At 41.5% G+C, this 23,569-nt stretch overlaps 1 protein-coding gene across 5 annotated transcripts in view; it reads right to left on the bottom strand.

Moving 5' to 3' along the window:
* PIP5K1B (phosphatidylinositol-4-phosphate 5-kinase type 1 beta) overlaps positions 1-23,569 on the bottom strand; it is a 345,687-nt gene that overhangs the window by 292,734 nt on the left and 29,384 nt on the right. The window contains exon 2 of one of the 5 annotated variants that reach the window (XM_086415454.1): positions 17,394-17,441. The exons of the other annotated variants lie outside the window; for them this stretch is intronic. The gene's annotated coding sequence lies outside the window, so the exon portion shown is untranslated. The remainder of the gene's footprint in view (positions 1-17,393; positions 17,442-23,569) is intronic. 5 annotated transcript variants of the gene reach the window in all.

The raw sequence follows: 23,569 nt of genomic DNA, 5'->3' as shown, positions 1-23,569 counted from the left end.
CATCACCCTCCAATACACTACACAGTTGACTTATGGACTGTGCATATTATTTTTCTTCTGCACTAGAATGCAAGCTCACTGAGAATGGGGAAATCTTTGTTTTATTCACTGCTGTGTCCCTGTGCTAAGAAACACAATGGCCTAAACCACAGTTGGAACACATTCATTCCTATTCCTTACAAAAGTAGACGATGGTATTTATTCAAAACACCTTCTAACATTTCACCAAAACCCGCTAAATGCTGCTAAATATTTCGTACATTTGCATGGAGACACTGACACATTCATAAGTGAATTCCACAGCTACGTCACTGAGAAGAAAGCTGTAATTATGGAATAATAGAAATATCACTGACAGATGGAAGGGGGTTTTTCCTGTTGCTACTAGCTTATTCATGGAATTATATGAAGAGTTCTGTGAGTTAGCATGACTGACAGATGATCAGAGCATGCAAATCAAGCCTTGATTCATCAATACTTAGGAACAAGGTTGAGGAGTAGTGCAACGGAAGGCAGGAGCAATGAAAGATAGATGATTAATTTCAAGCACTGATCTTTATAACAGAAGTTACTAAATGTTTGGAAATGTTTTAAAATACTCATTATTTCTGCAAAGGAAACTAGATAAAATTGTATAATAAATTAGGATTGCAGACCATGGATTAATAGGTGTTTTAATTATTAAACATTTTACTAGGTATCAATGGCTCAGAGGGTAGAGAATGTACCTGCAAATGCAGGAGACATAAGAGACACGGGCTTGATCCCTGGGTCGGGAAGATCCCCTAGAGAAGGAAATGGTAACCGACTTCAGTATTTTTGCCTGGAAAACTCCATGGACAGAGGAGCCTGGCAGGCTACAGTCATGGGGTTGCAAAGTGTTGGACACAACTGAGCACAGCCACCTACCTACCTGCTAGGTACCAGGTGCTGTTTTGAGGCCTTCGTATATGTCACATCAGTTGAGTAACCTCATAACCATCCTGTGATGTAGGTACTATTATTATTGGGTTGGCCAAAAAGTTCATTCGAGTATTTCATAACATCTTACAGAAAAACACAAACGAATATTTTGGCCAACCCAATATTTTATAGATGATGAAACTGAGGCTCAGTGGGGCTGCCTAACCTGCCTGGGACTACAAAGTTACATAGTGATGGAGCTGGGATCAAACCCAGGAGTCATACTCCAGGTGCATGGTTCCTAACAGGGAGTGGTTCTGTTTCCCAGGTACTACTTGTCAATGTCTGGAGATGTTTTTTGTTGTCACAACTGAAGGGAAGGTGCTGATGGCATCTGGTGGGTAGAAATGCTACAAAACTTCCTACAATGCAGAAGACAGCCCCACAACAGAGAATTATCTGGCCCAAAATGTCAACAGTGCCAAAGCTGAGAAACCTTACTGTATAGCTCCAACTCTTAGCCACTGTTAAAGCTTTAGAAAAACCACCACTGACACAAGGACTGAAGGGGGACAATTATGTAGAACATGCCAGTAATAGGCAGCTATAAGTTACCACATAAAAGAAGTATATTTGTTTGCTTAGAAGGTTGTAACAGATGACCACAAACTTGCTGGCTTAAAATTACAGAAATGTATTCCTTCACAGTTCTGAAAATCCAAGTCCAAAACTAGTATACCTGTGCTGAAATCAAGGTGTTGGCAGGGCCAGACTCCCTGGGGAGGCGCTCAGGGAGAATCCAGCCCTTGCTGCTTCCAGCTTCTGGTTGCAGCCAGCACTGGCACTCCCTGGCTGGTGGCCACATCATTTCAGTCTCTGGCTCCATCCTCACATTACAGTCTTCTGTTTCTCTATGTGTAGTCTCCCCTGCCTCTCTCTCTTATTAATTAGGCCACTGTGATGACATTCAGGGCCTAGGAAATCCAGCATAATCCAGATGATGAAAATCCTCATCTGAAGATCTTTAATTTAAAGATTTCCCTGGTGGTCCAGTGGTTAAGAATCCACCTTGCAATGCAGGGGACATGGGTTGATCCCTGGTCGGGGAACTAAGATCCCACATGCCGCAGGGCAACTGAGCCTGTGCACCACAGAGGGCCCAGAAGAAGACCCAGTGCAGCCCCCCAAAGCACATCCTTAATCACATCTGCAAAGACTCTTCTCTTTTAAATAAAGTAGCATTTATAGATTGTAGGGATGAGGGCATGAGCATCTTTGGAGGGCCATTTTCCAGCCTACCACAAGTAGATACTACACTCACATTTTATCCATGATGGACTTTTAAATCCTGTGCCCAAGGACAAAAGGCTATCAAGCAGTCAAGGTGGGATTTAAATTCAATTCTATTCATCTCTGGAATTCAATTTCTTATCTTTATGCCACTTAGGAAACCTGAACAAATAATCTTAAACTAGCAAGTCTCAAGCTCCAAGTAGCGAATAATGCAAAAAATACTAAAATTCCACATATGCTCCAGGCACAATCAGTGAAAATCATGAAAGCACAAACTTCCATGATGTGAGGATCTCAAAGGTATTTGCATTAACTCATTATTTTCTTTACATTATTTAGTGATCATTTCTTATCCCCTTTGGAGGTATCTTAAATAGTACAAAGAACTACCCATAATCCTTTCATAGAAGAGCCTACAGTCTTTTCCCCCAAATATTAAGTAACAAGCAATGATTAAAATTTTAACTGCACATGTTCCTTCAGGATTTGTAATTATGGACTAAAATGCCAAGCTTATGGTGAGAGGAAGTTATTGCCAATGGAGGGAAGGATATGTTGGGTCTACATGTGGGTGGATACTATAGTTTTTGTAACCCCAGAAATTTTGTCATATTAAAAATACTGGGTATATAGCCTTTAAAAGGAATGAAGCATGTATACATGCTAAAACATGGATGAAGCTTAAAAACAAGCTAAGTGAAAGAAGCCAGACCCAAAAGGACACATACTATATGATTCCATTTGTTTGAAACATCCAGAATAGTTAAATCCATAGAAACAGAGAGCAGATTACTGGTTGTCTAGGGTATAGGGCACAGAGGGCAGTGGCACCCCACTCCAGTGCTCTTGCCTGGAGGATCCCATGGACGGGGGAGCCTGGTAGGCTGCAGTCCATGGGGTCGCTGAGAGTCAGACACGGCTGAGCAACTTCACTTTCACTTTTCACTTTCATGCACTGGAGAAGGAAATGGCAACCCACTCCAGTGTTCTTGCCTGGAGAATCCTGGGACGGTGGAGCCTGGTGGGCTGCCATCTATGGGGTCGCACAGAGTCAGACACGACTGAAGCGACTTAGCAGCAGCAGCTGGGTATAGGGAGTGGAGAATGGGGAGTGACTGCTTAGTGATATGAGGTTTTATTATAAAGTGATGAAAATATTTTACAATTAAATAGAGTGGTGGCCTCTGTTTTTTTTCTTTAATGTGGTTAATTTTCTGTTATGTGAATTTCACTTCAGTATGAACACAGAATAATCAGAGACCTCTGTGCTAAGCAAACTCTGGAGTAGACAACTCATTTCTTTATGATATAGTGTTAAACCATATTCTGGATCAATTCCTAGCCAAAAAAAACTATGATCTATTTTTTTTTATGACCCTGGACAGAAGCTGTCTTCTACTACTCTACCTTTTAGACTTTGATAAGAAGTCTTCCAGAACTAGAGGTCATAAAAATTTTTAATTCACTTTTTTTCCCCTACTAGTGTAAAAATAATTATGCCAAAATTCATAGTAAAGTAATACCTAGAATAAAAACTTTACCTCCCACTCTCCTAAAATAAGTTGCCTACTTGGATTTTCCTAAAAGACAAATGAGATAATAAAATGAAAATGCTCTAACTCGGAAACATCTTTCACATGCAAGGCATTATTGTTAGTGTACATAATGATACTCATAAAAAAGACAGCATCAAGTAAAATACTGCCATGTTGCAGTGTGTGTTTTAAAAAAACATGACATGGCAGTAATAACTAACCAAAGAAACTGGTGGTCTATTACTGTTCAGTCAACAGACAGTAATTAAGCAGCAAATGTCAAGAGCTGCAGTTCTGATGTGATAATAACCAGCGAGGACAGACTAGAAGAATGTGCTCGTAGGAGATAAGCCTTCCTCCTCCTGAAGTGAGCACCTCAAGGTTGTTGCCTCAGGGAGTCTGGATTGCCCCAGGGGCCCTGTGCGGTGGAAAACTTGTCAAAGGAAGAATGTAAAGCTGACTGTGGCCGGGGTCAGGGCAGTCTATTGAGCAGCCAGGGAAAGGATGAAAGCTAAGGCGATCGCCAAGCCTAGTTCAAGCCCACTACCGTCCTTCAGAATCCAGTTGCTACTGTTCCCTGGGGAGGCAGGCCCAGGAGGCCCCAACAGTGTGGGCTGAGGTTGGGCAGGGGACAGGCCATCTTTAAGCATCCCACATTCATAGCACTGACTCTTAGATTCTCTTGCTCTGCACCCTGCAGGATAGATTCTGCCCAGGGAACTAGCATTTCCATTCCAAATGGCGGCTGGACTCCTGACACCTCTGTGTGACGGAGAAGTGGTGAGCCAGGCCATAGCACTGATGACAGGGACAAGCCCAGGAGAGAGCTGACAGGGCTGATCTCTGGCCATGCTGGCCAGTAACCCCTTCAGTGACCTCCCAGCAACACCTCCTCCTTCGTGTGGCTATCTGTTAAACGGGGAGGTAGCCCCACTCAGCCCTGCCTGCCTCAAAGTTCCTGTTAGAAAAGTGGGAGTGAAAGGGACAACAGTGAAAAGCAGACCAAAAGTAAAGCCATCAGCACTTCATAAACTCCACCGTGCATACCATGCCACCAAGTCCCTGGATGTTAAGAGTTCACACAAAAGAAAAGAGGCTTGGGGAAATGATTTAGTTGGCTTGATTATTTGTGCCTTCACTCATTTATTCCACAAATACTTAGTGAACACCAACTGAAGTTCCAATACTTCGGCCACCTGATGCAAGGAACTGACATATTAAAAGACCCTGATGCACATGTATACCTGTGATGGATTCATTTTGATATTTGGCAAAACTAATACAATTATGTAAAGTTTAAAAAAAAAAAAAAAAAGAAATGCATGTTAAGATTGCATTAGACCCTCAAAAAAATAAAAAAAATAAAAAAAAATAAAAGACCCTGATGCTAGGAAAGACTGAAGGCAGGAGGAGAAGGGGACAACAGAGGATGAGATGGCTGAATGGCATCACCAACTCAATGGACATGAGTTCGAGCAAGCTCCGAGTGTTGGTGATAAGCGTGGCATACTGCAGTCATGGGGTTGCAAGAGTCAGACATGACTGAGTGACTGAACTGAACTGAACTAAATAAATGGAGTTGTGGGGGGGGCTTCCCTGGTGGCTCAAACGGTAAAGAATCTGCCTGAAATGTGGGAGACCTGGGTTTGATCCCTGAGTTGGGAAGATCCCCTGGAGAAGGGAATGGCAACCCACTCCAGTATTCTTGCCTGGAGAATTCCATGGAGAGAGGATCCTGGTGGGCTACAGTCCAAAAGGTCACAGAGTCAGACACAACTTAGCACACACAGACATATATATAGAGAGAAGCCTGGTAGGAGAAGGGGACTTCTTTGAATACCCACTTTAGTATAATGACCTGCAGAATTCCACGGACTACATAGTGCATGGGGTGGCAGAGAGTCGGACATGACTGAGCAACTTTCACTTCACTCCCATCAAATTGGAAGCACCATGAAGGACAACAGTCCTTACCTGTTTTATTTAAGTAAGTGAAAGTGTTAGTTGCTTGATCCACATAAATAAATGGCTTAGAAAATCCCTTTGTTTATGCCAAATAACTACAAAAAAAAAAAAAAAGAGTGCAGTAGGGGGAGAGGGAAAGGGAGAAAAAAGAGAGAGAGAGAAAGGTTGGCGGGGGGGTTGGTGAGGGGTAGGTGAGAAAGAGAGAGAACCCAGTTGAACTGACCTTCTCTGCACTGAGAATCGGTTATGAACACTTTGATTAACTAGAATGTAAAGACACAAGCTGAGAAGAACACTGAAACACTGAACTACGCATCTGAAGAATTTGTTGTACGCTATAATCTACTTGTCCATCTACTGTTATTTCTCTTCAATAACATTTTTGAGGAAAAAGAGAGAGAGGAAGAGACTACGGCAAAATGAGGAGTATGGTAAGCAGTGCCTTCCAAAAGAGTGTTAACAGGATGTCAAGACGGACATGGCAACCACTAAGATAGACTAGATACTAGACTCCAAAATGAAGTGCCAGCCCTGGATGCAATCCTTCAAAGGACAGTGGCCCCAAACCATTGTCACCAATCTTGAGCTCCTCACCCACAGCGAGGGCACAAATGGGTCAGGCTGTTGGCAGCTAAACTAAGGAAGGAACAGTTAAAGCAAGCAGGCTGCGGTTCTTCTCTGGAAGAGGCAGGAGTCCGGGCCCTCCCCTTGCTAGTCTAGTGAGGGGCCTCACAGGACTAGCAGGAGAGCAGAAGACTCCTGCAACATGGGAGACACAGTGACCTTGTTGGTGACGTCTGCCTAAGCAAAAGGACAAGAAGTAGGCTGGCGGGATGCTGATGGACAAGCCGAGGAAATAACAGTTGCACTGGGATGAGCCTGCAGTTCTCAAGTTTGCGGGATCCAAGATGTGTGAGTCTTTCCCAAGGACCAGATGTGGACCACACCCTGAGAACACGTCTGGCACCATCTTCTCAGCTTCTGCCCAACAAGGGCCATCTCCTGCACAGCAGAGGAACCCAGAAGATGGAGTCCACACGGACCAGGGAGACTATGAAAGGACAGGTGGTCACATCAAGGAAACTGGAGGGGAGAGGTTCACATAGAGGGGACATTTCTGAAGAATATCTTTATTCCTGAGGATATTTCTGAAGAACCCACAAGGCATCCTCCCAGACAAAGAATAGATTCTAAACACTCACAACACAAAAGACAGCTCTCCTGTGATGCACCCTGCTAGTCAAAATTTTCCTGCACCCCTTCCTGTCCTGCCCACACTTCTCCCAAAGCCAGAAGCAAGAGCTACTGAGTAAGCAAGGGGAACGTATCTAACCCCAGCCCTTTCTCCCTCCAACAGGCCCTTGCTGGAAGTAGGAGAGTGGGTATAAGTAGAAATAAAGTTGGAAGTTGGGAGCTTTGACTGTGACATGTTACTAGACATTTTCAGTATTTGGCACATTACACGGAAACTTTTTATTATGTAAGAATAATCGGAATAGTCATGGGATATGTTTTCATCCAGAAACAGGGGAAATGGTTTCCACTGAATACATTTTAATGGGAGAGTAGGAGACTAGACAAAGTTGGTTTTTGATAGTAGCCCATGAAATCTACTGTTGCAGGCACATTACACATGAAACCACTCTGTGGCAGCACAGCACATGGCAAATATACTTTCCACAAAAGAAGTCCACTGTGTCCCATCTTGAACATGAAGATCCCTATGGGTTCTGGGTTCCCCCTTGAACACCCTCGGAGAAGGCAGTGGCACCCCACTCCAGTACTCTTGCCTGGAAAATCCCATGGACGGAGGAGCCTGGTAGGCCGCAGTCCATGGGGTCGCTAAGAGTCGAACACGACTGAGCGACTTCATTTTCACTTTTCACTTTCGTGCATTGGAGAAGGAAATGGCAGCCCACTCTAGTGTTCTTGCCTGGAGAGTCCCAGGGATGGCGGACCCTGGTGGGCTGCCATCTATGGGGTCGCACAGAGTCGGACAAGACTGAAGTGACTTGGCAGTTGAACACCCTATGTCCTTGGCAGGCCCATAAAGAGTCTGCAGCAGCCACAGCAACCGAGGCTACGGATCTGCTGACCATCTCCTTACACCCTTCTCCTCTTCCAAACACACACATGGGTCAGGAAGGGATGTCTGATACCAGGAGCCACCACCATGCTCAGCACTAATTCACATAAAATAGGCTCTGACTGAGTTCCCAACTTGGAGCCTCACAAGTCTTCTCCTGAGACACCACTCTAATAGGATTCCTTCCACTGAGACTGAGCTATGAAGCCAGAGCCTCAACTCACACCCAGCAGTAAACCAAGGATATCAGTCCCAAGATGGCAGCCTATCTAACTCCCTCCCATTCATTCTCTCTGTGTCTTGGGTCACCAGAAGGATATCACAGAATGCAGAGTAGTAAAACATGAAACAGCTCATCTTCAATAAACTGGCACTTTGGTCAAGCAAATGTGCAAAGTCAACAGTTTCAGCATCATTATCTGTGTGTGTTAGCAAATCGACAGACAAAGGCCAAATCTTTATGTTATAGGAAATACTGTTACCAAATACATGCTATACAAGGTATCTATATGCCCTACATTGATAAGAGTTCATTTAAAATCAAGATAATTTTAAAAGATGTTTCTGGGTCTGCGTCCACTAAGTTTCAAGCTCCATGAAGGCAAAGACTATGTCTCATTTGCTTTTGGGTCCCTTGGGGCCTAGCATAGACTCTGGTACATAGGGAGTTCAGTAAAGTCCTAAGGCTGAGAAGTGAATGAACAAACAAATGAATATCCTGGCTTCGATTTCAAGATAGATGTATGTTAACAGTGTAATTGAATAAATATGTTTTTAAAAAGGGATAGACCAGCTATCCATCATTTTTGACTACTCCATTCTCTCCACCAATTTTAGTGTGTGTATTTGAAGCTTATAATTGGATAGTTGAGCGTTACTCTGTATAAAAGACTTCCTGGGACTTCTCTGGTGGTCCAGTGGCTAAGACTCTGTGCTCCCAATGCAAGGGACCCAGTGTTCAATCCCTGCTCAGGGTACTAGATTCCACAGGCTACAACTAAGAGTTCACATGCTGCAACCAAAGATTCGCATGTTACAACTAAGACTTGGTGCAGTCAAATAAACAAGTATTTTTAAAAAATGTTCTAAGGCTACTCTTTCAACAGGCCCCTGAGACCAGATCAACTGGCCATTCACCCTCACTAGGCAACAGCAAAGATCCGTCATGGTATACGACTCCATCTAAGGAAATCCATGTTTTGAGTCTCTCAAAGGGAATAATACTGCTTTAAAATAGATACATTGAAAAGAACTGACTTTTATCTTTCTTGTGGAAGGATCTTGGGGGCGAAGCTGAAAGAGGAACGGTTCACTAGCAGATGGTGGGGAGGCATCAGGCACCAAAAAACAAAGGTCACAAGCTTTGGAGTTGGACAGGTCTGCAGCCAGTCACATGTTGGCTCTGCTGGGCCTCAGCTTCTCCGTCTGTACAGTGGAAATCATAAGTCCCACCTCAAAGAACCACTGTGTGGAGAACAAAGGAACGCATATGGAGACTCTGATTATAGTATCTGGCATACAATGCAGGCTCAAACAAAAGTTCTACTACCATTATCTACACATAAACTGAACTACATACACCTACTTGAATATTTAGAGATGATTTTATTATGAGTGTCCACAACTCTTAAAGGATCTGAGATCCAAGACTCAGCTGTTTGAACTTGGAATGCATTCTCCATAGGAACAATGCTATAAATCACAGAATTTCAGAATTAGAAGCGGCCTCAAAGCTCGTCTAGTAATGTAATAAAACTTTCCACCAAATGCAGTATCTCCTAACATAGTCTCCCTGGGGTTTAAGTTTCAGGTAAATCCATCAAAACTTACATGATGTGTAATATAGCTGAAATACTACATGTAAGCACAAAAAAAATAGCGGAATATGATTTTCAAGTGTTGAGCAGTAGTTTATCTTCACATGTTCTTCTAACCGTAGCTAAGATTATCTTCCTACTTGGAAATTCATCCATGTAGAAAGTAGGGAGACAATTTCTTACTTCTTACAACCCACTCTGCCCCTCCCCACACCCAACAACTACCATGATAAACTTACAGTTAACATGAGACAGGAACTTATCTGCAGCATGAACAAAATGCAGCAGACCCACAGAGGAGACAGAGACAATTGAGGGAGGAGAAGCGGGGTCAAAGGGAAGGAGATGTGGGCGTGGGGCAGGGCACAGGAAAGAAGACCTTGGTCACCAAGTTCACCTCCTTTACCACTTTGCCCAGCAACAGCCCTAGTTCACCTGGTTGTGCACAAATGAACACTATTTGTGGAGCTCATCTGAGACCCTGATGGGTCACCGTGCATATGCAGTGTTTCAGGGGTAATCTGTCAACCTCAGTCTGACCCCTGGCTATGCCCACTCTGACTTCTTCACTTGCAGTGGGCAGCAAAAAAGCACAGAGCGCTCTGGGGTATTCCACGCTGTTTGTCTTTGGATTGGCAGAGAATGGCTGTTTATACTTACAGGATGTTCACAAGCTAAGTGTATTTAGCTTGGCAAGTGTCAATAATGTTGCCTCCAATATGGAAAATTCAGCCGAAACTGCAGAAATGACCAAGGGAATCTGGTTTTGCATAAAAGCTCTAAGCACTATTCAGACAACATGGGACAACAATTATGATACAATGCTAAATGAAACAAAAGTTGTTTTATGAAAATGTATATACGGCATGGTTTCAATTTTGAAATACATGTACATGCTATATTTTATACATCCTTACATATCTATGAAGGAAAAAGACTCCAAAACATGAATAATTATTTTGTCTGTGTTATGGAAATATAGAGTGTGTTTATGTATGCACACATGTATATGTATGAGTTCATTTATTTACAATTTTCTATAAAGTCTAGTTAAATGAGTAACTATCAAAAGAGGTAAAATGGAATTTAGAAACTCTAATCAGAGATTTTAAAGCTAAAAGGATCCTTATAAATTACCCAATCCAACACTTCCTCCAACTCTTTTTAATTATATAGGAAGAACACCTCTGGTCCCACAGGTGACTTATGCGCCTAAAGTCCTCCAACTAGTAGAGAACTAGCCAAACTGTGGCTTGAACTCAGATCCTATGACATTTATGGTCTGTGCCACTCCCATGAGATCATGGTGTGTCCTGGAGTCAGGGACTAATGAACTTCAGAAGGAAATACTCCATAATGAAGGAGCGAGTCTGTCTGTGCACACCTACACTTCTCACTAAATAAATATTTGCCAAGAGTCATATCCTAATTTTATGACCTGCAAACAATTCAATTGCTACAGGAACTCTGGTGACTTCATCGGGGCTACTGCACCAGAGTCCTGGTTTCAACATTTTTACTCCTGTGTTGCACAAAAGTTCACCTTCAGAGACTCAAGATGAAAACACATCAAAAGGCACCTCTGTGCTTAGGTTACCCATCTAGGTGTCCTAGGTGACGATGGAGAAGAAATGTCTTACATGTGGCCTTCCACTGTTGCTTAACACCACATACAACTGCCACTTAACTTCCATTCCACTATACCACACTGTATGAGCTACTTAACATTTATCCACCTCCCAAACACGTGGAGAAAACAGATCGAAAAGCTTCTTTAGTAGCTCTCACTTTAAGTACTTCCTATTTATAAACATGAAGCCTTGTTAGGTGCAAAGTGCCATCTAAATCTGACAAAAAGCACAGTTTCAACCTGTTTCATTTCTACAGGGAGAAAAATCAGACATCTGATACAAACACAGGTAGAGAGCAGCCCTGGGCCTCATAGAAGAGGTTTCCTATTTTGTCCTGCTTATCTTGAGCTGATTGGACTGGGGAAGCTTTTGGGGCAAGGAGTGGGGAGGTGGCCTCCAAGGACATGGTAGCAGAGTTCTGGCCACAGCTGGCAAGCCAAAGAACTGTTTTTTCAGATAAGCAGAGAGACTCTAACCCTGGTCACAGGTACAGTGGCTAGCTCGTTTCCTGTCCAGTGTGCTAACCAGAAACATAATAGGGAACCCAAGATATACTTATGGTGGGCAAAGAGCATGCGGGAATCTGAACAATATACCTGTTGCCTGAGTTAAGTAGTAATTAATTTAGACTTAGAACCTGAAGTTAGCTGTGCACATCATATGAAAGAAAGCAAAGCCTAGAGCATGCACAGGCATAGCAGAGCAGGAAGCACCTACAATGGGCTACAAAAATGTGAAAATGCTTACACTATAAGACTTTACAGTAGAAGAATCCAAGGAGAAATTCAGGTAAGAGCTGGCTGAAAAGTACTGCAACCTGAGATATTTCAGGTTGCAAAATATTCCTCCCACCAAAATTATTTCAGTATTGAGGAGAGCCCTAGAAAGAGACTAAAATTCATATGTTTAACTACAGGTGCTAAATTCTTAAATACTTGTAAGTTTTAAAGACAGAATGTAATGGGCTAAAGTGATCTCTTTATTTTGTCAAAAAAAAAACCCAAAACCCACATCTAAAATGGAACAAGGATACTACCAAAGTACCGCTTAGTCAGACTCCCAATTCTGAGAATTTGAATGAAACTATCTCCAAAACAGAAACAGATTCGTGGATATAGACTTGTGGTTGCCGGTGGCGGGGTGGTGGGGGTGGGGGGGGCTCAAGGAGGGGTGGAGGAGGAGTCTGGGGTTAGTAGATGCAAGATATTACATATAGAATGGGTAAACAACAAGGTCCTACTGCGTAACACAGGGAACTATACTCACTATTCTATGATAAGCCATAATGGAAAAGAATATAAAAATGTATATATATACACATAAATGTATGGCTGAATTACTTTGCTGTATATCAAAAACTGAACATTGTAATTCAACTAAACTTCAATTAAAAAAATGTCAACCCTGAGAATCTAAGTCAAGAAGACAAATGGAGCAAAAGGTTAGGCTGTATGAAGATGCATAATACATTGTATTCTCTATTTTGTATACATTGTATACATTGTATCCTATTTTGGAGAAGGCAATGGCACCCCACTCCAGTACTCTTGCCTGGAAAATCCCATGGATGGAGGAGCCTGGAAGGCTGCAGTCCATGGGGTCACTGAGGGTCGGACACGACTGAGCGACTTCACTTTCCCTTTTCACTTTCATGTACTGGAGAAGGAAAGGGTAACCCACTCCAGTGTTCTTGCCTGGAGAATCCCAGGGACAGGTGAGCCTGTCTATGGGGCTCACACAGAGTCGGACACGACTGAAGCGACTTAGAAGTAGCAGCAGCAGATCCTATTTGATAACTAATGATGGGGAAAATCAGACAAGAGTAAATTAAGACACACAAAATAGTCTCAACCACTTTAAAAATGATAACATGAAGATACGAATGAGAAACAATATGAAGTTTAAAATTTGAAATTAAACATTCATTATGGCCACAACTAAATTAAAATACTACAGTGGTGTCAGGCAGAGAACAAGGAGGAAGGTCAAGGAACAGGACAAGATGGTTCAGGGTAGACTGGATGGGGGACAGAGGTGCTGTAGGCAAGTGCCCCTTGGGTAAAGCCATGGAAAACTTTTTGGAGTGGTGAAGCAGAGGCTCCAATCTCATCCAGAAATCCCAAGGGATGGGCTTGAGCCCTAAACAAACAAACAAACAAACAAAAAATTGGTCTTCCTAAGATTAAAGGAGGCCCAAGTACAGTGCTTCATTAATCTTGGATGTAAGGGTTAAGAAAAGGATGGGCTGATATCTTTGTGGATGTGTCTGGTGGTAAATGTAATGTCGTATGCTGTAACGAACAGTATTACATAGGACCCTGATGTTAGGTCCATGAATCAAGGTAAATTGGAAGTGGTCAAAAAGGAGATGGCAGGAGTGAACATTGACAACTTACGAATCAGTGAACTAAAATGGACAGGAAAGGGCGAATTTAATGCAACTGACCAATTACATCTACCTTCGGGCAAGAATCCCATAGAAGAAACGGAATAGCTCTCATAGTCAACAAGACTCAGAAATGCAGAACTCTGGTGCAATCTCAAAAATGACAGAATGACTTCAGTTCATTTCAAAGGCAAACCATCCAACATCACAGTAATCCAAGTCTATGCCCCAACCACTGATGCCAAAGAAGCTGAAGTTGATCAATTCTATGAAGACCTACAAGACCTTCTAGAACTAAAACCAAAAAAAAAAAAAAAAATCCTTTTCATCATAGGGGATTGGAATGCAAAAAGAAGTCAAGAGATCCCAGAATAACAGGCAAGTTTGGCGTTGGAGTACAAAATGAAGCAGAGCACAGGCTAACAGAGTTTTGTCAAGAGAACACACTGGTCATAGCAAACATCCTTTTCCAACAACCCAAGAGATGACTCTACAATACTGAAGTCAGACTGATTATGTTCTTTGCAGCCAAGGATGGGAAGTTCCATACAGCCAGTAAAAATAAGACCTGGAGCTGACTGTGGCTCAGATCATGAGCTCCTTATTGCAAAATTCAGTCTTAAACTGAAGAAAGTGGGGAAAACCACTAGGCAATTCACTGTGATCTAAATAAATCCCTTAGGATTATACAGTGGAGATAATGAATAAATTCAAGTGATTAAATATGATAGAGTGCCTGAAGAACTATAGATGGAAGTTCATAACATTGTATAGGAGGCAGAGACTAAAACCATCCCAAAGAAAAAAGAAATGCCATGACGGCAAAGTGGTTGTCTGAGGAGGCTTTACGAATAGTTGAGGAAAGAAGAGAAGCAAAAGGCAATGGAGAAAGGGAAAGACATACCCAACTGAATGCAGAACTCCGGAGAACTGCAAGGAAAGACAAAAAGGCCTCCTTAAATGAACAATGCTAAGAAATAGAGGAAAACAACAGAATGGGTAAGACTAGCTATCTCTTCAAGAAGATTAGAGATACTAAGGGAACATCTCATGCAAGGATGGGCAGGATAAAGAACAGATAATGGTAAGGACCTAACAGAAGCAGAAGACATTAAGAGGAGGTGGCAAGTATATATAGAAGAACTCTACATAAAAGGTCTTAATGCTCCAGATAACCATGATAGTGTGATCACTCACTTAGAGCCAGACATCCTAGAGTGTGAAGTCAAGTGGGCCTTAGAAAGCATTACTATGAACAAAGCTAGTGGAGGTGATGGAATTCCAGTTGAGATATTTAATATCCCCAAAGGTGATGCTGTTACAGTGCTGCACTCAGTATGTCAGCAAATTTGGAAAAGTCAGCAGTGACCACAGAACTGGGAAAGGTTTTCATTCCAATTCCAAAGAAGGCCAATGTCAGAGAATGTTCAAACTACCATACAATTGCTATCATTTCCCGTGCGACAGTTAGAACCAGACAAGAAACAACTGACTGGTTCAAAGTTGGAAAGGAGTATGGCAAGGCTACATACTGTCACACTGCTTATTTAACTTTTACACAGAGTACATCATGTGAAGTGCCAGGCTGGATGATTCACAAATTGGAATCAAGATTGCCAGGAGAAATAACAACCACCTCGGATATGGAGATGATACCACTCTAACAGCAGAAAGTGAAGAGGAACTAAAGACCCTCTTGCTGAGGATGAAAGAGGAGGGTGAAAAAGCTAGCTTGAAACTCAACATTCAAAAAACAAAGATTATGGCATGTGGTCTCATCACTTCTTGGCAAACAGAAGGGGGAAAAGTGGAAGCAGTGACAGATTTTATTTTTCTTGGGCTCCAAAATCACTGCAGATGATGACTACACCATGAAATTAAAGGAAAGCTATGACAAACCTAGACAGTTTATTAAAAAGCAGAGATATCACTTTGTGGACAAAGATCCATAGAGTCAAAGCCACGGTTTTTCTTGTAGGCATGTAAGGATGTGAGATTTGGACCATAAAGAAGGCTGAGTGCCAAAGAATTTATGCTTTGAACCGTGGTGCTAGAAAAGATTTCTTGAAGAGTCCCTTGGACAGCAAGGAGATCAAAATAGTCAATCCTAAAGGAAATCAACCCTGAATATTCATTGGAAGGGCTGTTGCTAAAGCTCCAATACTTTGGCCACCTGATGTGAAGAGACAACTCAGTGGAAAGACCCTGATGCTGAAGGAAAAGAAGAAGGGGGCAACAGAGGATGAGATGGTTAGGCAGCATCATTGACTCAATGGACATGAATCTGAGCAAACTCCGGGAGAGAGTGGAGGACAGGTAAGCCTGGCGTGCTACAATACATGAGGTCCCAGAGTTGGACACAACTTAGTGACTCAACATCAACAGAACCTTGAAGGGAGGGGATCTGAAAGAACTTACAGATTAAAAGAAAATCAAGCCTCTTTCAGAGATGGCCTTAAAGGGTCTATTTAATCCAAAAAAAAAAAAAAATCTGGAAGTTTCCATGTAGTCTAGAAATTTAGCCAAATTTACCAAGGAACACGAGGATGAACTTGTAGTAGTATGACAAAACCTAAGAGTGGGAATAGGGCAAAGCAATTAGCTTCACTCCACCCTTTGCCATCCCCAACTTTCAGATAAGAAAGATGATGCCAACTGTTAACCCAAGATGACAGCTAGTAAACAGCAATACCAGAGTTAGCATCCAGATCTTTTCCTCTTATTCCATCAATTTTTATATTATACCTTGCTCAAATATCAACCATGGACCCACCATTCTCCCATCATACATGAATTAAACCCAAAATAATCATTTTCACCAGACAAGTACAACTGCTTTCATTTTCAACTGGAGGAAGTCTAAGAAAGCCAAAAAAAAAAAAAGGAGGAGAATGAACTGCAATTTTGATTTTAAAAACCTCAGTTTTTAAAAATTCTCATCATTTCTATTAAATCTATATAGTTGGTTTTGGGGTATTTTCATCATTGGTGAACATGTATTTCACAGTGTGAATCTTTATTCTATGAAGCTAATTAATCACACAAAATATGACTTTTTAGGATTTCTATCCAAGTACTAAGGTGCTTTCTTAAGTTGGGGTCAAAGAAAAATGTAAAGTTCTGACACTAAAAACTTGTTTCCAGGCTGACACTCAGTCATTAATTATGCTATGGCTTATGAAAAGAATCAGTTGTGAATGTAATTATTCCATCATCCCCCAACTTTTCTCTACTAGGTACATAAGGAGACCTGTGGGAGATTTTTGTCAAAAGCTTGACGTCTTCGGCATTTTCTTCCTCTACCAATCTAAAACTCTCACTTTAAAAAAATGTGATGAATTGGTCACTACACATTAGTATCATTATACTGGTTCCCAGGGATCAATGCAGTGCCTTCTACAGGCTCATGATCATTTGTAAAATGATAATACAGAAGTTTTGCAAGAGAGCATTTCTACATTAACAGTTTTAGGAATTGGGCTTTTTCAAAAGCTACACAGAACATCTACATGTCTCTGGTCTTCTGGAAGCTTGCCCACTCTCCAAGATTTACTCAATAATCACTGGCAATGACTCAGAGATGATATCTGCTAACTCTTTCAACACCCTGAGATACAATCTAGTGTACCCTAGAGATGTGAACGCATTCAAATTACCTAGATGATCTTTCAATGTCTTCTAAATCCCTCTTAATTAATTATTTTTCATTTTGCAGATCATTCTCTTTAATGGAAAGTAGTTCTGCATATGCCATCTACTGAAACTGGCCTTACTCACTTAAGCAAGAGTCTGTCTCCATCTCCATGCTTCTAGCTCCACATACAACTAAAAAGAAAAACAAGCCAAAATACTTCTTTCAGAATAAAAATGACATAACACACATATCACACACTTTTACACACACACAGACATGCACCAAAAATGTTCAACTTAGCCAGTAAAGAAATTAAATGAGCACAACAATTAAATGTAGTTTAGTAACAAACCACAGAAACATACCTTTTAAGTAACCAAATTAATGCTGAGGGGTTGTAAGTAAATGAACATACTTATATTTACTGATACTGTAACTATGTATTTGGAGAGCAAATACAAAATGCTCATGACCTTTCCTCCAGGAACCCTAAACCTGCACATTTAAGTTAAAGAACATATTACAAAAAGAAAAGAAGGTCTGAGTATACAAATACATCTTTAGGAATCTCATAGTAGCCCAAACTGGATTCAGTCTAAGTGTCCAACAGGACAATGGCTAGATGAACCACAAAATACCAACTGTGGTCATCCCAAGCTGACAACAAAGACATTCACCTCCTAATACCAGAACCTCAGAATATACAACCTTACATGGTAAAAGGAACTTTCCAGATATGAATAAATTGTGCATTTTTAGATGGGGAGATTATTCTGAAGTATACAGGTGAATCCAGTGTAATCACGTGTCCATATAAAACGGAGGCAGGAGGGTTAAAATCAGCGAAGACGTGATGACAGTAGCAGAGGTGAGAGACAGAGAGATTGACGGGGGATGGAGGGTGGAGAGAGAGACGAAGATGCTATGGCTTTAAAGACAGAGCAAGGGGGAATTCTCTGGTGGTCTAGTGGTTAAGATTCCATTGCAGGGGGCATGAGGGGAGCTGAGATCCTGCACGCTGCATGGCACAGCCAAAGAGGAAAAACAACAACAACAAAAAAAAACGAAAGGGGCCCTTAGAGGCTGAAAAAGGCAAGAGATTCTCCCCTATAGCCTTTAGAAGGAACACAGCCCTGCAGCATCTCAATTTCAGGAATTCTGATCTCCAGAACTTTAATACTGTGTCCTTCCAAGTCACTAAATTTGAGGCAATTTTTTTACGGCAATAATAAAGAACTAACACACCAACTATTAAGCAGCCACTAGATAAATGGGCTTCCCTGGTGGCTCAGACGGTAAAGAATCCACCTGCAATGTGAGAGACCTGGCTTTGACCCCTGGGTTGGGAAGATCCCCTGGAGGGAGGCATGGCAACTCACTTCAGTATTCTTGCCTGGAGAATCCCCATGGATAGAGGAGTCTGGCTGGCTGCAGTCCATAGGGTCACAAGGAATTGGGACATGACTGAGCAACTAAGCATAGATATTATGAATCTGAGGACTGTATAGCAACAAATGAAAAATACTAACATATTCAAATTGAAAAATTGTATGTACATAATTATTTAAAATTATTGTGTAATCTACTATGTAAAATATACCTACAAGTAGATCAAGATTCATAGATTAAAACCTGCTAATAGATTAAAAGACCTCTAAGCTGGTCTCCTTGCTTCTGCTCTTGGGCCCCTAACACCCAGAGCAGTCTGAGTGGTCCTCTTTAAATATGAAATCCACTGCTCAAAATCCTCTGACGGTTCCAATCTTCTCAAAGAAAAAGCCCAAGTCCTGAGAAGGACCTACAAAGCCCAGGTCCCCAGCAGTGCATGCTCTGGGGAGCGACACTCATACATATTTTATATGACCGGCATCCTGGAAGTGTGCAAGACACCCCCTTCTCCGGCATGGGTTTGCCCACATTCACCCCATCTCCCTCACCTTCACGCTTCCTCTGTCTTGGTGACACCACTCCAGCCTCACCAGCCAGCTCGCTATTTCTAGCACATATGAAGCACACTCCTTTGTACTTTTTGCATTCACTGTTCCTAATGCCCTAAGCACTTAATGTCTAGGTACAGGTTTCCTGGAACAAAGGGCATGAACATCTTATATATTTGCTCTCCAAACACAGAGCTACATCATCAGTAAATACCTGAGCATGTCTCTTTCCCTACAACCTCAGTAGAATTGCTTTTTATTTCTTAAAAGGTGTGTCTCCTAGGTTTGTTATGACATTTTGCTGTGTTTACTTCTTCACTGGCTAAGCTGTACTTTTCCCCTGTGTGTGTGTGCCTGTGCATCTAGTATGTAGCATCTGTAGTGTGTCATTTGAATCTTGATGATTATCTTGCTTCCGTCCACTCTCACGCTAAACCTTAGGAAAAGGCTTTCCTTGGCCACCTTATACTGACTAACAATCTCATTACTTAGCCCCAGAATCCCTCAGTCCTCTATTCCTGCTTCACTTTTCTCAAGCATCTATTACCATCTGTCATATTAAACAATACCTAATTTTACCTAGCTTTCTGACTTAGAATGTAAACGCCACAAGAGCACAGACTTTCCCAGCTTTGTTTATTGATCCATCCACAGAATCTAAACAAGCTCATGTGTTCTGCATTCAATACATATTTGTTGAGGGAATGACTTAAGAGTAGAGATGACTTCAAAGAAATGAAAAGAATTCCTATTTTAATAGAACTGTTTTAAAGGGGAACCCACACTAAATAACTTCATTTAGTGCACTCATAGCATTGTTTTAACAAACTAGCTGCTAGGTCAATTGTGATGATGTTATTTTTAGAAACAGTTCAATCACAAGTTTTCTGTGCATACCTCTTTAAAATCCAAATTAATCAGAAAGTATCCTCTGAAGCCACACTAGTGGCTTTAGCTGCTATCTCCCCATCTCTCTCATGAAGTTTCATGATATTTGTATGATGAGAATTTCATTTTTTTCAGAAACCCTCATCTCCTTTGGGTCACATGTCCCTCAAAAGCCATGAAATTCAAGTACTTCCATTGGATGTCTTAAAATCTGCTCTGCTAAAGCTCTGGCAACATGTCTATGACAAGAGTTTTTTTTTTTTTTTTTCTTTATGGTTACAAATTCCCAGATATCTAAGACAGTAATACATCAAACGAGTTGGGACCATCTTGTAATGTTCAGAAAGTAAGGGGGTACATCAAGGGATACAGGAGTTGACCGCAAGAGGAAACAAAAAAGGAGTCAAAGAGCAATCTGAGTAAAAAATAAAAGTAGTATAGGATTGTAACTCAAAGTATAATTAATATGAGTCCATAGTGATATAAATAAATGACGGAATAAGTAAATAAATGGAGAACAGACAAATCTCTCATGCAGAAAAATTTCACATAATTTTTACAGAGATGCCGCCTTAAAAGCAGAGAAACGTAACTCCCCACTCTTGCAGCGTGGGCTGCAAACAGTAGGGTACAGGAAGAGAGAGGAAAGAAAAGAATGACGTCACTGTGAAGAAACAGGCACACTGCATCAGCCAGGTGATCCAAATCAACTGCAACAGTGACGTCATGTGAATAGTATGTCCCCTTGATGTGAGAATCTCACTAATCTCCCCCAAAACACATCACCCACTTTAATCATGAGAAAAAACAGGCAAACCTCAATTTAAGGACATTCTATAAACCATCTGAGAGTAATTCTCAAAACAGTTAATTAAGGTCACCACAAACAAGAAAATTCTGAGAAACTATCACAACCAATAGGAGATCAGGGAGACATGACAACTAGATGTAACGGGGTGTCCCAGATGAGACGAACAACAACAACACAAAAAACAGGGTGAAGCAGTAAATCTGAATGAAGTATGGGCTTCAGTTAATAATAATATATCAGTGTTGGATCATGAATTGGGACCAATATACTACACTCATGTAAGACAATGAAAGGGGAAAAAAATCTCTGCGTGAAGTATATGAGTCTTCTATACTATCTTCTTGGGAGTTCTCTAAGTCTAAGAATATTTAAAATTTAAAATGTACTAAAAATCATTTTAAGACATCCTGATCACTGCCTTCAAAGGCTCCTCCAACTTCCACCTCATAAAGTAACTCTTGCTTAGTGGTTAGTGTTAAGGCTAACAACTTTTTGTTGTTGTTGTTGTTCCCTTTTAACTTCACCTAATGCTCTGCAGAATGGTTCCTTCATCAGACTAGATTTATAGATAAGCCTGTGTATCAATCCTGTTTCTCCTCTTCTCTTCCATAGATGGGAGAGATAGTCCCATCCCTGTGAGTCTCAGGACCTCATGGGAGCAAGGAAGCCCTGGGAGCAAGCATCAACCCCATGCTAAAGAAGTATGGGGAAAAGAAGTACGACCAGTCTACTTGGCACTGCCCACTTGGCATGGTGTAGCTTAGGCCCTTGTTCTTGTTCTTCCCTCCCATTTCCCTATTAAGCCTTCCCAGAGGCTGTTTCCCTATTCTCATTTCTTGCAGCTTCGTTAATCCAATGTGCCTCCCACACAAGAGTGATTTTCCCCTTCTCTGAACCCTCCTAAATCCCACCTTAGTCACTCTGCATTCTTAGCACCACTGATTTCATGAGCATTATCTCAACTACACTTCAAGCCCCTCACTGGGGAGAACTTTCTCTACTTTTCTGTAGACACTTTGTGCATTGATCACTCAAATTGCCTCGCAAATATCAGCAAATACTTGAGCACTTGCCACTGAATGTTTAATCTGCCAACAATGAAGTACAATGACCTCCATTTCAGAGCTGAAAACACTGAGGAATAAAGGATCTGAGTGACTTTACTAGGCTCACATGGAAGTTGTAGCAGCTGAATTTGAACCCAAATTTAAGCTCTTAATCACCATAGTACATTCTACTGCCTCCTAATTCATACTTACTAGATAAGTGATCCTTCACAGAATCTAGGTATTAGGTGGCGATCTTAGAAGGAAAGTTTAAAAACCCTTGGTCTGTGGATTCCAAATTGACTGTGAACATTTTTTTTTTCAATTGTCCCTCCCCAAAAACCCTAAAAGTTAGAGTTTATGTATAGCATAGGCAATAGGACTCATGGGAGATAGTACTTTTTAAAAAGTCTTTAGGAGATAGCATTTTATATACTCCATTATTTGTGCAAATTTCTTTCTGTGGATTTTAGTAATTCCATTGTATATATTCTGACACTGAGCATCATTAAAATCCTTATTTGTGCTTTTACTGAAAAATAAATTATTTTCAGTGGTTGCCTCAGGCTAAATAACAAAGTGTGAATTGGTTGCAAAAGGGGTACCAGATAACTTTGAGGGTGACAGAAATGTTATAAAACCGGATGGTAATGATGGTTGCACAACTGTATAAATTTACTAGAAGTCTTCCAATTACACACTTAAAATGGGTGAAATTTTGGTATATAAAGTTTACCTCAATAAAGCTCTTTCAGAAATCAGTTCTTTAGGAAGCACTGTGGTTAGCCATCATTCTTTGCACATGAACCAGTTAGGAGGACTGATGGACACAGAATGAACCAACAGAGGAAAACAAAATATGCAGGCCCGGAGAGTTTGGACTGCACTGCCAGGCTGGCTCATACGCTTTGAGGAAACTGGGCAGAGACAAAGCAGCCCACTAGAGGAGCAACCAGCACCCAGGGCCATCCCACACGGGCACAGACAACATAGCGAGGTCCTTTTCAGCCATCTGCTTCTCATTTCCTACTGGCAATTTTGTGCTTGGATGATCACGATCAGCTTCTTAGAAGAGTTCGAAAAATAAATTACCACCAACTCAATTACACAAGTACATGAGTATTTACAGTTATAAGCTCACAGCTAAATTAAACCACCGTACTTTCTATGAGATGAAGATGATGCTGAACTCCTCAGCAGGTGTGAAGCATCAAAATTGGTATTGGACTCCCATTTCACCAGCGTCATCACCACTAGCACCACCACCAGAAGACGCCCTTTGAAAGGATGCCAGTGCACTGTGCCAGCATTCAACTGTAAAACCCACTCCACACAATCAAGAATTATCAGGCTAAGCCTATGGGATAGGCAGATCTCTATGCTCTGTCCAGTTCCTGCCATCACTCTCATGCCAGCGGCTCCTTAGCTCTGAGCACTCCCAGAAAGCCTTGCCCAGGGAAAATACTGCCCTTTCTACATCTGTTGCATGTGTTAATTACTCCTCTTTAGGGTCGGAGGAGCTTCTGTTTACCAGACACATGTCTGGTTTAGCTTTCAGATTTGGGACCAATGCCTCCAATTGTGATGTCCTTTTGCAAACAGTACGCAACTAGAGTTCTGAGTCTCAAAAAAAAAAA

Source organism: Bos grunniens, chromosome 8, assembly GCF_055505025.1.
Source record: "Bos grunniens cultivar Pamir isolate PY7600 chromosome 8, Bosgru_T2T1.0, whole genome shotgun sequence".
Lineage (NCBI taxonomy): Eukaryota > Metazoa > Chordata > Mammalia > Artiodactyla > Bovidae > Bos > Bos grunniens.
The sequence above is the reverse complement of the archived record's forward strand: the minus strand, read 5'-3'. Positions and strand labels throughout refer to the sequence as shown.